This window comes from Beta vulgaris, chromosome 7 (assembly GCF_026745355.1).
Source record: "Beta vulgaris subsp. vulgaris cultivar EL10 chromosome 7, EL10.2, whole genome shotgun sequence".
Lineage (NCBI taxonomy): Eukaryota > Viridiplantae > Streptophyta > Magnoliopsida > Caryophyllales > Amaranthaceae > Beta > Beta vulgaris.
The window spans coordinates 12,820,944-12,834,580 of record NC_079208.1 but is presented as its reverse complement, the minus strand read 5'-3'; positions in this window follow the sequence as shown (position 1 = coordinate 12,834,580).

Sequence of the window (13,637 nt, the reverse complement as noted above, 5' to 3'; positions counted from 1 at the left end):
GAGAGAAAACTCTATACCTTTCCAAGTCAGGTTGGGACAGCTTTTGCCAGCACTAGCTCTCTATAATATTCTAAGGTTGTTTATTAAACTCTAATTTTTTCATCATCCAAATTTCTAATATATATGTAACTTTATCGCTATAGATTTTAATTTTTTTTTGTAATAATAAATTTTACTTAATAAATTTTTTTGCAATACTAAATTGTTTTGATGTAGTGGAGCAATTAAGGCCGAGGTTTTGAAAGATAATATGTCTGATTCTGTAAATTGAACCTATTATAAAATGCTATAATCACATGTTGTACACTATACTTATAGCTTAATTATTATTATATTTATCAAAAAGAAAGACTAAAAAATATCTTACCATTCATCTAATTAAATATATTTTCATGAGTTGTAAAACTATATTGTAGATGGTTTTCATTTTGAACCATATTTCAAGCACTCTCCAATTGTAAAAAATGATAATATTTTGAATTAGGTAGCAAAAGTTATATTCAATTTACATAATAATTTAGGTTGTTTATTCTAAAGTAAACGTAAATTTCTCCCTATTCAAAACTTCTTTTATATATTTAAATATGTGTATAACTCTATTTTTTATTATATTTAAAATAAAAATTAATGACATGATAATCCTATGTGGTACTCTCTATTCATAAGTTGTATAACTATATTGTGTATAGATCTTATTTCGAAGCATATTTCGAGCACTCTTCAATGTTACAAAAATTATAATATTCTGAATTATGTAGCAAAAGTTATACACAAATTATATATAATATAATAATTTAAGTTGTTCATTCAACACGAAACTCTATTTCGCTTATCCTAGGTTGTTCATTCAGCACGAAAAGTTGTTTATTCAACACGAAACTCTAGCTTTCGCTTATCCAAAGCTCGTTATATGTATTTAAATCTATGTAGAACTCTATTTTTGTAAAACAGAAAATAAAATTGATGACATGACAATTCTATGTGGGGAGCTCTATGCTCCCAAAAAGTTCCTCCTTTATATAAATATATTGATTGTTATAGTATGTATGTGTAAAGTTATATTTGTTTGAGTGGTTAAGGAATTAGTTTGCATTGTTATATTATGGATTATAACTTTAACAACATATCTATACTAATATATTAAAAGGTAATCCTAAGCAAGACACTATGCCACGTGGTGCTATCTCTTGGTGTGTTTACTTTATATAAAAACACCTACAATAAAAGAATAGAACATGCATCTTTTAAAACTTGATCCCATAACCTCAAGCTTATACACTAAAGCTTCAATCATCCAACCAAGTAAAATATTAATAAATGAAAATTATAATTACCTGGGCAGGTCTAAGAACTAGTTGCTATTAAATAGTACCCCATCTGTATTTTTTTTTATCTTTCCTACTTTGATTTTGCATGTTTACCAATGCGCTTATTCTACATTAAATATCTTTCATTACATATTAGTAAAAATTATAATAATTGAATATTAATAAACTACTCATTGAGACGAATCAAAAAGACCCCACATGATTGTATTTTTTCTTATATCCTTGACCTTTTAAAAGAAGGAAGTATGGCTACTATTCAAAGTAATAGTGATATGAGTCACAATTCCTTGAAATTCACTATTCCTTTGCCTTGGCAAATCTCAGCCTTCCAACTTTCCTCCTATATGAACCACACATTCCTTTCTTTCTATCCTCTTCTTCACGGCTCTCAATCTCTCTCCTACCATCCATCCCATTTCCTCTTAGAAACTGAAAATTCGATGAAACCCTAGACTGGCATTCTCGCTTCCACTAATGGTGATTCCTCTGCTTCCTCCTCTTCTTTGATCTCAGGCGAAGACAATGAAGAATACGGCGGCGAGAATGACAGGTAGCAAAAGATGTGCTTGAGATTTATATAGGATAGGGTTTGAACTTACAACTCACTTTCCGGTTCTGTATGATTAATGAAACTTACTTCTATTGTTTTTGGGTTCAGAAATATGGTCCAAGTTTTGCTTCTTTTTTTAATTGGGCCTTCTATTTTCTTTTGGGAGTTGTTTGTTGTGCCCCATATATGTTAGTAATAGCCCAATGCTCTAGAGCTATTTAATGACATTTTACTCCAAATTTAATGGATATTTCTTCACTTATATGTTATTGTATTTTCCTTCATATCAAATCAAACACCAAACAATACCAAGATGAGTTCAGCAATGACCAATTTTTGTTGTTAATATGAATATATCAATACTAGCTTTTAATTTTTAAACTTGTGTAAGGAAGCACGGAAGGTCATATATATATATGATTTGATAAATTCTTTATCACGAAATAAGAGATATTATGAAAAAATATTGGAATGGTGAAATTCATATAAATGAAATAACAATTAACATATAATTAGAAACACACAATTTACATTCAATAGACAACACATTAGACCAAAAAAAAATCATGAATGGCGACTTAACAAAATTGAAACAAAAGTAAGTTTAAATAGTATTCATAATACTTATTACACATTCTGAAATACTTCCTTATATAGTACATTAGTGGTAACATTGGAGTTGCCACGATCTTTGTCACAAATTTAAATTTTCACACACTTTTTGCTTATAACTCTTGTTATAACTACATAGAATTGTTTGTGGCTGAATATTGGTCGAGGGAGATATAAGTCTACGTGTTCTAGAGACTGTCCTTGGTTTTGTTTATCGTAATTGCAAAACAAACGACCAATGGAAATTGTCTTCTCTATAACTTGATTGGTAACTTTGTTGCGTCTGATGGGGTAAGTATCATCCTTGGAATAAAAAGTTTGTCCCCTACATTACTGTTGGATACAACAACAACCTCAATATAATGCGATTGTCAAAGTGCTTAACGACCAATCTTTGTTACACAGCAAAGAAGTCCGGTCGATATTCCTTAGGAGCATCATGGGTGCCCTATCTTCAATCTTATATTATGATTTGGTAATCCCCTACACTTAATTGTATTCAGAAATTCAGTAAAATACATCTCATGAAATCCTAAATTACATTCCTCCATTGAAATTGCATCTAAACTCAGGTATATTCTTTTATACTTGGCAACCGGGAAAACACATGATCATTAACCATGCCAGCAAATTTCATTAGTTGGAGTAAGAAAAGCTCTTTCCTGAAATAAGTTGTTTCCCATATATGATCCTCTAGATCAAGATATGCACTCTTGACTCTTACAGAAATAGGGTCATCTCCTCCACGTATCAATGTTCCATGAGGAATTTCTACATCGGCTTCATCATCATTCGATTTACCAACTTTGCGGTCTTTGATGTTCAAAATCCACTCGGAGAACTCTCTAATTTCATCCAATTTTGAGTTATCGGAACTTGTTCTCATATGCATATTTTGCGTTAATCTAAGCACATGAAAAAAATCTCATTAGTAAAAATTGTTGATTATCGAGAAGACATTGTTGATTATCGAGAAGACAATATCTTGTATGCTTCCTTTATGAACATGCAATATTTGTTAAATCACTAGAGAACACAACGACCTTGCCACCAAATGGATATGAAGATTTGCTGGATTCAGGGATTGTATAACATCCTTTAAGCTTCTATCAAGAGCTTCAAAGTAGTATTTATGCATCATAAGAGCTTCATCCCAAATGATCAACTTTGTCTTTATGAGGAGTGTGTGCTGTCAGGTCATATCCTGGTCAAATGCCTACACATGTTGAGTTCTCATTGACATTTAAGGGAAGTCCAAATCTAGAATTGGCAGTTTTCCCGCATGGAAGCAACAAAAGAGGCGATTTCACTTGGTGTAACCGTCACAACAATATCCCCTTTATGCCTTAATGCAGCACACATTAATCTCCATAGGTACGTTTTGTAACACCCCAAAAATCCATACACGTCTAAATTACGTTGCATCGACTTTGAAAGTGTTACCGCCGCGATGAAACGCAGGGCTTATTGAAATTAAAACATTAACTTACTCTTTATTATAAAAACTATATTGCAGCGAAAATAAAATGTTAACTACAACTCGGGAATCACTATTGATCCCTTTTTATTTAAAAATTAACTAGGTAAATCATAAACAAACTGTAGAAAGTTCAATCAAAACACTTAAAAAGTTTATAAAATAAAGAGTATCTCATGTATGCCTGAACTCATGCATCATCATCATCATCATCATCATCATATCTAATATGCTCCCCATTGAATATCAATGGTTCATCACAAGTCAACAAGCAAACATAAATTACATACAATCAACTATGCTGAGTACTTACTTAAACAATTGAATAATATACCAAGCATAATCAAAGTAATAAGAATCATTCCTAAACATGATACTATGAGAGTATTACATTTTATTACTTTTATAATTTAATTGGCAACAATCGAGAACCGTCATCTTCCTAGAATCATACGGGCTACTTAATCCTTAGTAGATAGTTTGGTGTATTAGATGGAATACAAATGCGAATTCGTTCCTCTTCACACCCATCACCTTAGTATGCAGACCCCCAAGATCATACAGAACCTTCCGCCTACTTGAGTTATCAAAATTTATAAGGAACTACTGTCATCATAGTAGGCCTGCTTAGGAATGTAGAACAAGCCCCACACTCCCTCCATTGTTCACTACTTGTAGGGATTCCAACTACAAGTTTATCGCCAAATATCCTTCTTAGTGATATTCATTCACATAACATTAAACGTATAATCATTTAATTTTCCTTCTTAGATACATTGCTTAATTCTTTAATTTAGGGAACCTCTTGTAGCATCCTTGCTACAACAATAAATCACAGGATTCCAATCCAATTCTCATTTCATGCTCGTGATATGATAGAATTTCGCATACCAATAATAATTCATTCGAACTCACAAGTCATACAACAAGGAAATACATACAGATTTTCAATTGATTTCATGTTACCAAACAATCTCATCAATCATAACCAACAATAGTCCCCTATCACGATTCTAGGTTCCAATAAAACAATTCATAACTTAATATGATACTAACATATGTAATTGAACTAGTACGCGTACGTACCTTGTAACAGAGAATCTTCGCTGACTACTTAAAACGTTCCACTTATGAAATTGGGACCTGATTGAATATTAAAAGTATTTCAGTGCTAAGTCCTTGATATTATTAAAATAAAAATCAGCTTAACTAACTATGTACTGAACTTAGTGTTTTGAATAATAAAAGAAACATTCTTGTTGTTTAAACTTTCTTTTCATAAACTTTATTGAACTAACATATTTAGGACTTAATAATATGCTTGTAAATCTAATATTTCTTAACTTTTATTATACTTGATTTATAATAACAAAACTTACACAAATATACATAAGTGTAATAAAATCATAATTGAAAACTAAAATCATCCTAGGAACTAATAATATAAGGAAAAATTGTCAAAAATAAGTCAACCTTTGCGTTGACCGCTTTTAACAAGTCAACCTTCATTTATTCCAGTAGCAAGTAAAGCTTGTACATGAATGAGCTTTTAACAAGTTTTTTTAAATGGTAACTTGCAATAGTAGGTTCCAACAGGTAATTAAAGATCCGTTAGGTTTATTGCAATTAATCTTTAAATTTTTTCCCACATGTTATAAAACCCACCCAACTGCTTCTTCCTCCCTCTTTGATACTCTGCTTCTTCTTCTCTTCTTCCTCCTTTTCGTTTTTTTTCCTCTGTTATCTGATCCCAACTGACATTGCTCCTCAAATGAACAACAAAGCTATCATTTTATAAGCCCTACTCAAATTTTCATCAGGAATGATAAACCCATTTGTTAAATTAACAAAATTATCACCTACAGCGCCCCACCATAGCACATGATCAGATCCAGGTAGCATATCAAATTCACTAACCCTAAAAGAACAATTGTCAACTACTGTAAAAACACCTCTCAATTGATGTTGCAACATTACAAATTCAGACTTTAAACCAGCCAAAGAGGTGTCATTCGAACATTTTGAATAAGAAGAATCAGAAATACAGCAGAGATTCAAAACTATAAAGAACATTAAAAGGGATCTTAGAAACCCTAAAAAGACCAATGTATATGCCATAGGAAGGGACGATCCAAAACAGATCTGGGCACCCTCCTTACCTATTCCCCACAACTTAATCCTCAAATTTGGAGGATACCCTTTTCAATTGAACATCAAAATACCCGAAATCAGGTCAAAAATTTGCCTAATATTGTGTAGATTGAAAGATAGAGGAGAAAGAATCAAATCAAAGAGTAGCAATAATAGAAACAATGAAGATGAAAAAGGAAGGTGAAAACATAGAAATAGTGATTGCTTTGCCCAACAAATATGTCGAGAAAAAAAAAGAGATGAAATTTGTGAAGGGTTTACCTTACTGGCGGAAACTCAAAAAATCAGAAACTTTATCGTGTCAATGAAATCGGGACTAAGCACAGTGCAGAAGAAATTGGGAGGAGAGAGACAGGGGGAATTCTGGTGCGAGAAGAAATTGCAACCCTAATTTACTGGTGCGAGAAGAAATTGCAACCCTAATCAAACACCACACACATGCATTCAGCCATGACTTGGAGACGAAGAACGGGAGAGAGAAAGTGTGTTATACGAACAGTTGGGGGAAACGAAATGTGGAGGGAATTTTTTTTGCCAGAGTCAATAAGTCAAAGGGAATGGTAAGTTTAAAATGAAAGTTTACAGGTTGTTCAGGTCATAAGTAAAAAAACTCGTTAAAAGCTAATTCATGTACAAGCTTTACTTGCTACTGGAATAAGTGAAGGTTGACTTGTTAAAAGCGGTCAACGCAAAGGTTGACTTATTCTTGACAATTTTTCCTAAAAATATAATCATAAATATGATTTCCTTTAACTTTTACTATACTTTATTTACAAAACCAACTTAAACCATTATATACACAAGTATTAGAAAAATTAGATTTGAAAAAAAGAATTATCATAAGAACTATAACATAATTATAAATCTGATTTTTTTTTACTAATTCTATACTTTATTTATAATACAACTTAATCCAAGATATAAATATATACGAATTACAAAAACTTAGATTCTACAATTTAAGTAATGTAGAAAAGAAGAATTTTATTTTTATTTTAATACCGGCATAACTCGCCGACGACAACCACCGGCGACGCGACGAAGAATTCTCTGGCAGCAACTACGCAACCCAACACCTCCGCACGAGCAACCTCGACGCTAGCACTCGTGCTTCGCAACCCCAACACGCACAACCCTAGTCTCGACCAGCACTTCGAACACTCGCAAACCTCGAACCCAGCACTCGAACACTCGCAGCGCTCGTCGACCCGCACTGAAACACTAGCACACACCCTCGTAGCCTCGCAAAACCCAGACTTATGAATCGATTGGACGACAGCCAAGCCTCGACTCGCACGACCTCGCTCACACACTCGTTGACACCCTCGCTCGACTCGATGGATGTGCTAGCACACTTCGCACACCACACACATGCAACATGCACGACCCTCAAAGGCCGATGAAATTTAGGGGAGGGGAGGAGAAGAGTGACGGGGAAGAGGAAGAGAGGAGAGAGAAAAACTTTGAGGGAGGAGAAGAAAGAAAACGAATGATGGGGAAGTTAGGGTTTTTGTTTATTTTTTCTGTTTTTATTTATAGCATGAGAAACCTAAGTGTAATAGCATTTGTTTCCAATAAATTCCTAATTCTTATTTTATTTATTTGAAAAATAAAACAAAACTGAATTAAAATATAATCAGGTACAAAAATAGGTTATATATTTAAACTATAACTGTAAGCTTACCCAAACTATATTTTTTCTGTAAATTATATTAAAAATACTTCCACTTGATTCTTTAACTCCCAAAAATACGGAGTATTACATGTTTTTTACGAGTTCCTCCATAACCATATAAAAAGAATTCACCTCCTTCCCCTCGCAATATAGCAGACACTATTTCATTATAAATTCCATGTTGCTCAGCAGTCAATCCCGAAAAAAGATCTTGAAACTCCTTTTCTAACTGCTCTTTGTCATTCTGTAAAAAAAAACTATTCTCTGTCATAAGATAGCTCATCCACGATGGGCTTAATTTAACCATCTAAAATAATCAACTGATCATCTGAAAATGACATTTTTGTAAATTTATGAAGGGTGCTATAGTTACTTTGTAGCTTAGCTTCAATGCCAGCCAAAACTAATTTTTTCAATTGTTCATCACTTAGGCGTATTGCTGCAAAAGAAACACATTTCATGATTGATAATTCAAAATTAATTTATATACGGTGAATTTTTTCGATAAATTTCTTGAATTAAGGGATATAAATGTTCATATACCTCATCTTGGAAAAGTCTGCATTTCCTAAATAGAATATCATCAAAAAGAAGGTGTGAAGTCTTTTTCCATAAAGTCTCGGGTTTTGTCAAACTACATGGCAGTAATAACATGCAGATTAAATTACATAGATATTGTCTTGAATATCTGAAGCTCGCTTCTATTATGGCATCAATGTACTCCTTGTCACCATCTAACAAACCTGTAACATAACATGTTTCTTTGAATGTCGAATATTGTACCCTAGTCATAATGCGTATGTCTTTGTAATAGGTTGCACCTTTAACAAAATTTTGCAATGTCCTGAATTTTTCATCTGATGTTGGGGTTACATGATAAATTCTTCCTATGCAAAAACCTTTTTTTCGAGATGTCCATTTATGTAGACCTTGTTACCATACAAATTTTATAAGAAATTCAACATAGCTCAATTATCTAGCTCCTATAATATATTTTGTTGAACTCTATTTAGGACAAAAGTTTTATTCTCTCAATGTTAGGTCTTTCAAGCATCGATTCTAAGTCAACATCATCAGTGCATAGGACGATCTGCTCATTAGGTAAATGAAAAATCAACCTTTTCCACGGCTGGGATTCTATAGTGGATAGTGAACATAAATATTCTCTACATGGCTTCACATGGTGATATACCGACAATTTATACATTTGGATTTCATCAATTTCCTTAGGATCATCAGAGTTTTGATGTTTCTGATATGTTGCAATTGTGACTCTGTCGTACCTTATTGATATACTTGAATATATATTTGATCGATCTCGATTGATTGCACCATGTCTATGTATATATATATATATGTGCACTATACTTACACAATAACTTTAGATTATGCGGAACCACGAATCTATTGTCAAGTGTGATGCAATTTTTTACGACGGTTGCACCACAATCTCTTCTCCTATAAACTGGATAGCCATCTTCATCAACTGATGTTCTATCATTGAACTTCTTTGGAAAATATTTGGTGCATTTTTTTTATCTGTCGTACATGGGGTATCATGGTTCAAGGCACCACATGGACCATGTATACCGTAAACTCTGAAATAACATCGTACAACTCTGGATTCTCATCTTTATTTGCAAGCTCAACGCAAATAATTTTGTTCATTGCTTTGGCATCAGGAAATTTGTCGTCAGGGTGTAAAAACAAAAGTATATGTGCATGCGACAATCCACATTTTTAAAACTCCATAATTTAAACAATTGTAATTCATAATAGGATAAATGTTTAGCAAACATGTTAATATTTTATCTATAGGCCTACATGTCAAGTTTCATCTTGTATATACTCGTATTGAACACTTGTAACTGTGTTAAAAGCTTACAAAGATGCATTTTTTTTAGCAAATTTACCGATTATCTGCTCTAACTCAGCCAAAAATCTTTCAATCATTTAAATCCTTGACAAGTTGATTGAGCTTCATCTCAAACACTCAACAATTGATATGTGGTCTAACTTCATGTTTAGGCCCTCTTCGATACATATCATCTTATTTCGGGCCACTTTGAATTACATGTTAAGGTTATAAACTAATCTTGATAGCCATACCATCTATAGGGATGGCAGTGGGGCGGGTTAAGTAGGAGACCCGCCCCATCCCCGCCCAATTGGGGCGGGGAAAGGTCTAGGTTTGGCGGGGATAGGGCGGGGATGGGGATTAAAATTGTACCCGCAATGGGTGGTGGAGCGGGTGTGGATTTTATGTTATACCCGCCCCATCCCCGCCCCGCCCCTGCCTGCCCCACCCCTGCCCCACATATTTATTATCAAAATTCTATTTATATACATATATTACTAATGTATTTGAAGACACTTTTGAATTGTAATAAAACATTTATCTTTCTTTTACTATATTATATTGTGATTTTGTGAAGTAGACAACTATAATGGGCTTTTGGTAGATTTTTTGCGGGATGAAGTGAGTAATGACGCGGGTACGACGCGGGTGCGGGGTTGGGGAGGGGGTGGGTCTAGAATTTCCCTCTGAAATGGGTGGTGGGGCGGGGATGGGGATGGAATCTTCCCCCGCAATGGGTGGTGGGGCAGGGATGGGGATGAGAATTTAATGCGGGTGTGGGGGTACCATCCTCCGCACCCGCCCCGCCCAATTGCCATCCCTAACCATCTACAATTAGCCATTACATCTTTATAATTTTCTCTCATGTAGCTATGTCCTCCAGTTACTGAGGCTGGTATAACTACTCTGCTACCAGTAGATGCTCCTTATGTATCTCCTCGATTTGTTGCACCCTGTAGGTTCTTTATATTATCATCCTTGGAACTCTGCTGATTGTTTCTTAAGAATGACAATCTCTTAGCCTCCGTCATTGTGTAGCCGTCGATGCAAAAATACTGGCATAATCATCGAGAAAGTAAGATGGTGGCGCCTCTTTTTTACGAACTTGCATTGGATATGCAAACCACTCCCTCATAGTAAGCCTGTCTCTTTTTTTGGAATTTTTGCTAGGTAGACTTTTATCATCTCTATGTGAAACATTCAACTTGATATCCACCCTCACCATATGGAAATAGAAGAGGATATTGCAAAGACAAATCAGAAGGATGAAGCTCAGATCAGATCTACCTTAATTTTCCACATTGTGTTTCGACAATTATAACTCTTATATCTGTCGTCTCAGTATCTCCAACTATTAACGCAACTACCTCAAATGTTGTTGGTAGATTGAATGTCCGACCATCAGTTTCTCTCTTGCTAATTAGCTTTAACAAAACATTATGACACAAATTACTATTACATCGATCTCTCACCGTTCCAAAAAATTTTGCATAAGGATTGTGGTCATCAATAATATCTTGTAATTGTGCAATTAGAGGATCTCTAAACTTCTTCAGATTTCCAAAACCGTGATAAACATTAAAAAAGTAATTAAAATATATTTACACAAATACTTTTACCAATCATTTTATATTAGATTAAATTATTAGTATATGTTACAAAATGTAATGTATGATTTACCTAAGAGCAAACTTTCTATTAAGAATCTCATGTTCTCTGTCATATATGTATAGTTGAGAGAATTTTGGACGTGAGCCTTCATTTAGCAGCAAACTACCAATTAACTGATGATTCTGACCACCTATTTTAAAATTATATGGTCCTCATCCTTGAGTGGATGGTGCTTGTATCTTCCCTTTCATTTATGTAAATGAACACATCATATTACATGGTCGTGTATTCTTGATAAAGTGCTTGCTTCTTAATTGGATGTTTTCCTTCCAACAAGTCAATCAAGAGTCGTGGAGGAGACAACTATAAACAAACTAAAAGTTAAAATCTAGATGTATGGGGGCTGCCTAAGTTCCATACCGGTTCTATCGAACCATTAACGACCGTCATGGTTATTACACGCACATGAGGACGGTTGACTATGTCGGACCGGTTTAATAGATCTCCTTGACGGTACAACTAACCTGGGCCATCCCTTAGTGGGCTTGGGTTTGATTCAGTGCTTACCCCACGCGCCAATGGGCCTAAAGATAAGTATTGAAGAGGATAGAATTGTATCCAACCAATAAGAGTAGTGTCCTATCTTAGTTAGGACACTGTCGGCTCCTATAAATACCCCATGATCTGAGTCATAAGGTACACACATACTAAAATACTCTACTTGAGATATATCGGCTATTAGCCTTTACTGAATTAGGCATCGGAGGGGGGTTCCTTGGATCAAACCCCGAGGTTAGTTTACGTGTTCTTTCTTGCAGGACATCAAATCGGCTTACATAGTGGAAGGATATCGGTTCACTTTCATAACATTTATTTCATACTGGAACACTAGATTTCTTGAAGGAGACAACACTTGAGTCTTCAAGAGTTCTTCAAAAGTTTCATTTATTTCAAAATGCATGAAGTAAAATACTTTTCAGTAAAGTCAACTCAAAGGAAATTTTAACTTTGAATCATTGCTCCCTTGTAATATCCCGAATTTTTAAACATGTTTATTAAAATAATTAAAAAGGTGAATTGTTCACTTAATAATTATTTTAGTTAAGTAAGTCTAGCTATGTTTTTGAGCTTTGAAATAAACTAACAAATTCTATGAAATATTGTAATTGAAGAGTAAGATGAGTAATAACACCCAAGTAACTTATACTACAACAAAGAAGGAGATCAATAACACAAAAAAAAAAAAAAAAAAAAAAAAAAAGGAGGAAACCCTCCCCTAGGTGAACCACGGCAACACCACCACCCTACTCCCTCTTTGTTCCCTATTCTAATCTCCCCTATTTGAACCACCATTAATCATCTTCCACCTTCAATTTTTGTCTCCAATTATCTGTTTATAAATGCACAGAAGTAATGAGCTTGAATTACAAACTCAAACCACAAATAGAAATCACAAAAATTTCTTCTCCTCTCACTCTTTCTTCTCGGCACCACCGAGCCACCAGCACGGTGTGCACCACCTTTTGCGCGCCACCCCCCCTGGCCGACGAACATTTTTCCTCGCCGGAGACCACGCCGCAGCCCGCGCTGCTCTCTCTCACTCTCGTTCGCACACCCCTCGGTCTCGCGCGCTACTGCTGCTCGCATTTTCTGCCGCCGCCTCAGCCGGAGCTCGCCGGAGCTAATCCTCTGCCTCGTTCTTCCCTGCTCTAAGAAGCAGAGGTAAAGAAATCTACCTCTTATAATTAGTTTTTCCCCCAAATTTCTGATTTTTAAGTTTAAAGATGTAGTTAAATTGCTAAGTTAGTTTAGATTGGGCCAAATCAGTTTAGTTAAACCAATTTAGTTTAATTGTTGCATGGATTTGTTTGGCTTCAAAAATCTGATTCATATTAATTCAACCAACTCAATTAAGTTGTTGCATGTGTATTAGTTGGGCTCAAATCTGATTTTCTTATAATATTAGTGAAGCTACTTTTATATATTGGGCTAATGGAGTTAAATTGAAACTGATTTAGTGTTTTATTGGTCATGTTAGTTTAATTTATTAGCTGAACATGATGTTGGGTTATAATCTGATTTACTTAGTTAAGTCACTTAAGTTAATTTTGTTGTTTTGATATATTGGGCTTAAGTGGACTGTTTTGTTGTTTTGATTAAGACACTTAGTTTAGCTTAAACCTTTGACTAGTTGGGTTGATAATTATACTAAGAATTAATTAAAAAGGTTAGGTTAAAATAATTAATTACTAGTCCTTATAATCTGAATTTTTTTGTAAGTTAATATTTAGAACACTAAACTTGTATAAGGAACTTCATAAGTTTATTAACTACTAATGTAGGAGGTTAATGCCAATATTTTAAATAATTAGAAT